This window comes from Saimiri boliviensis (genome assembly GCF_048565385.1).
Source record: "Saimiri boliviensis isolate mSaiBol1 chromosome 16 unlocalized genomic scaffold, mSaiBol1.pri SUPER_16_unloc_3, whole genome shotgun sequence".
Taxonomy (NCBI): Eukaryota; Metazoa; Chordata; class Mammalia; order Primates; family Cebidae; genus Saimiri; species Saimiri boliviensis.
The window spans coordinates 282,492-286,017 of NW_027412501.1; positions in this window are offsets into that span (position 1 = coordinate 282,492).

The window sequence follows — 3,526 nt, forward strand, 5'->3', positions numbered from 1 at the left end:
GAGAGCGTGAAGGGCGCCGCACGGCCCCTTGGCCAGAGAATCTGTGCAGATGCCCACTAAGCAGGTCACATGTATAGAGCATCGAGAGTCTCCAGTGGAATATTGAGTCGTCCTGCTGTCTCGTTACACAAACACGACGATGGCGCAGAAGGAGTCGAGCGTGAAGGTCTCTTGGCGGGACGTGAACAAGCTCATCTCTGTTACCCGCTGCCAGGACAACAGCCGCTCTGCAAACGCTTGCTCACTCTTTCCAAAGCTCACAGAGACTCTGCCCGAAGGTATCTCATTTTAGCCTTGTCAAGTGCCCAAGAGAAACAAAACCGTGTGTCCACATAATGTCCAGAGAGGAAGGGACGTTGCAGGATTGTGCATAATGGATTAAGCCGGACACACCCCAAGTGATTGCCCGTAGGTGAATAGATGAAAATAGATCCATGCAGTGCAGCCCTGCACAACATAAACACACAACAACACGAGTGAATATCAAAGCTGCCGTGTTGAGAGCTAGAAGGTCGGTATGACAGAGGATGTGTTACGTGTTTTCTGAGAGTGGAGATTCTGCCTCCTGGAGACTCAATCCTGAGGACTATTGGGTCAGCACAGGCTGAGACCTGACTTCTGGAGGGACAGAGAAGTGGAAGACCGCTTTCTTACAACCTGATCTGCTGTGTGTTGGTTGCTTTTAAAAAGTGGCATCTATGTTTAGATTGAGAGAGTCAGAAACACGTTTCTTCTAACAGGTGCGTATGGACATTCCAGACTGGATGGGAGTACAGGCTGTAATGAGAAATGTCTGGCTCTAAAACAAAAACGGAGCTATCTAGCAGAATGGTTCTTAATGTTTGCATTCAAGTTACAGAGTTAAACTGATGTGTGTTTGCAACAGTTCAGAAACCCTTTCTTTGGAGAATGCAGAAACAGTCATTTCCAGCCCTATACTGGCATATAAGAGTTAGCAGTAAGAATGCCTTTAAAACACAGAAAACCGGCTTCTTACAAACTGATTTGCTGCGCGTTGGTTCCTTTTAGGAAGTTGCAACTATGTTTCCATTCAGCGAGTTAGAAACACATTTCTTCTAAAAGCTGCCTTTGGCATTCCAGAGTGGAGGGGAGTATAGGATGTAAAGAGAAATATCTCACTCTAAAACAAAAACGGAGCTATCCAGCAGAATGGTTGTCAATGTGTGCATTAAACTTCCAGAGTGAAACTGATTTGTATTTCAGCAGTTCAAAAACCCTTTCTCTGGAGAATGTAGAAAGAGTCATTTCCAGCCCTATACTGGCATATAAGAGTTAACAGTAAGAATGCCTATAAAACACAGAAGACGGGCTTCTTACAAACTGATCTGCTGCCTGTTGGTTCCTTTTAGGAAGTTGCAACTATGTTTGGATTCAGCGAGTTAGAAACACATTTCTTCTAAAAGCTGCCTTTGGATATTCCGGAGTGGATGGGAGTATAGGATGTAAAGAGAAATATCTGACTCTAAAACAAAAAGGGAGCTAACCAGCAGAATGGTTGTCAATGTGTGCATTAAACTTCCAGAGTGAAACTGATTTGTATTTCAGCAGTTCAAAAACCCTTTCTTTGGAGAATGTACAAACAGTCATTTCCAGCCCTATACTGGCATATAAGAGTTAGCAATAAGAATGCGTTTAAAATACAGAAGTCCTGGGCCGGGCGCGGTGGCTCAAGCCTGTAATCCCAGCCCTTTGGGAGGCCGAGGCGGGTGGATCACGAGGTCAAGAGATCGAGACCATCCTGGTCAACATGGTGAAACCCCATCTCTACTAAAAATACAAAAACAATAGCTGGGCATGGTGGCGCTTGCCTGTAATCCCAGCTACTCAGGAGGCTGAGGCAGCCGAATTGCTTGAACCCAGGAGGCGGAGGTTGCCGTGAGCCGAGATCGCGCCATTGCACTCCAGCCTGGGTAACAAGAGCGAAACTCCGTCTCAAAAAAAAAAAAAAAATAGTTAGCAGTAAGAATGCGTTTAAAATACAGAAGTCCTGCTTCCTATAAAATGATCTCCGGAGCATTGGTTCCTTTTAGGAAATTGCAACTATGTTTAGATTCAGCAAGTTAGAAACACATTTCTTCTAAAAGCTGCCTTTGGGCATTCCAAAGTGGATGGGAGTACAGGATGTAAAGAGAAATCTCTGACTCTAAAACAAAAAGGGAGTTGACCAGCAGAATGCTTGTCAATGTGTGCATTAAACTTCCAGAGTGAAACTGATTTGTATTTCAGCAGTTCAAAAACCCTTTCTTTGGAAAATGTAGAAACAGTGATTTCCAGCCCTATACTGGCATATAAGAGTTAGCAGTAAGAATGCGTTTAAAACACAGAAGACGGCTTCTTACAAACTGATCTGCTGCTTGTTGGTTCCTTTTAGGAAGTTGCAACTATGTTTCGATTCAGTGAGTTAGAAACACATTTCTTCTAAAAGCTGCCTTTGGGCATTCCGGAGTGGACGGGAGTATAGGATGTAAAGAGAAATATCTGACTCTAAAACAAAAAGGGAGCTGACCAGCAGAATGGTTGTCAATGTGTGCATTAAACTTCCAGAGGGAAACTGATTTGTATTTCAGCAGTTCAAAAACCCTTTCTTTGCAGAATGTAGAAAGAGTCATTTCCAGCCCTATACTGGCATATAAGAGTTAGCAGTAAGAATGCGTTTAAAATACAGAAGTCCTGCTTCCTATAAACTGATCTGCTGTGCGTTGGTTCCTTTTAGGAAATTGCAACTATGTTTAGATTCAGCAAGTTAGAAACACATTTCTTCTAAAAGATGCCTTTGGACATTCCAGAGTGGATGGGAGTACAGGATGTAAAGCGAAATATCTCACTCTAAAACAAAAACGGAGATGTCCAGCAGAATGGTTGTCAATGTGTGCATTAAACTTCCAGAGTGAAACTGATTTGTATTTCAGCAGTTCAGAAACCCTTTCTCTGGAGAATGTAGAAAGAGTCATTTCCAGCCCTATGCTGGCATATAAGAGTTAGCAGTAAGAATGCCTTTAAAACACAGAAGACCGGCTTCTTACAAACTGATCTGCTGCGTGTTGGTTCCTTTTAGTAAGTTGCAACTATGTTTGGATTCAGCGAGTTAGAAACACATTTCTTCTAAAAGCTGCCTTTGGGCATTCCGGAGAGGATGGGAGTATAGGATGTAAAGAGAAATATCTCACTCTAAAACAAAAACGGAGATGTGCAGCAGAATGGTTGTCAATGTGTGCATTAAACTTCCAGAGTGAAACTGATTTGTATTTCAGCAGTTCAGAAACCCTTTCTTTGGAGAATGTAGAAAGAGTCATTTCCAGTCCTATACTGGCATATAAGAGTTAGCAGTAAGAATGCCTTTAAAACACAGAAGACCGGCTTCTTACAAACTGATCTGCTGCGCGTTGGTTCCTTTTAGGAAGTTGCAACTATGTTTCCATTCAGCAAGTTAGAAACACATTTCTTCTAAAAGCTGCCTTTGGCATTCCAGAGTGGAGGGGAGTATAGGATGTAAAGAGAAATATCT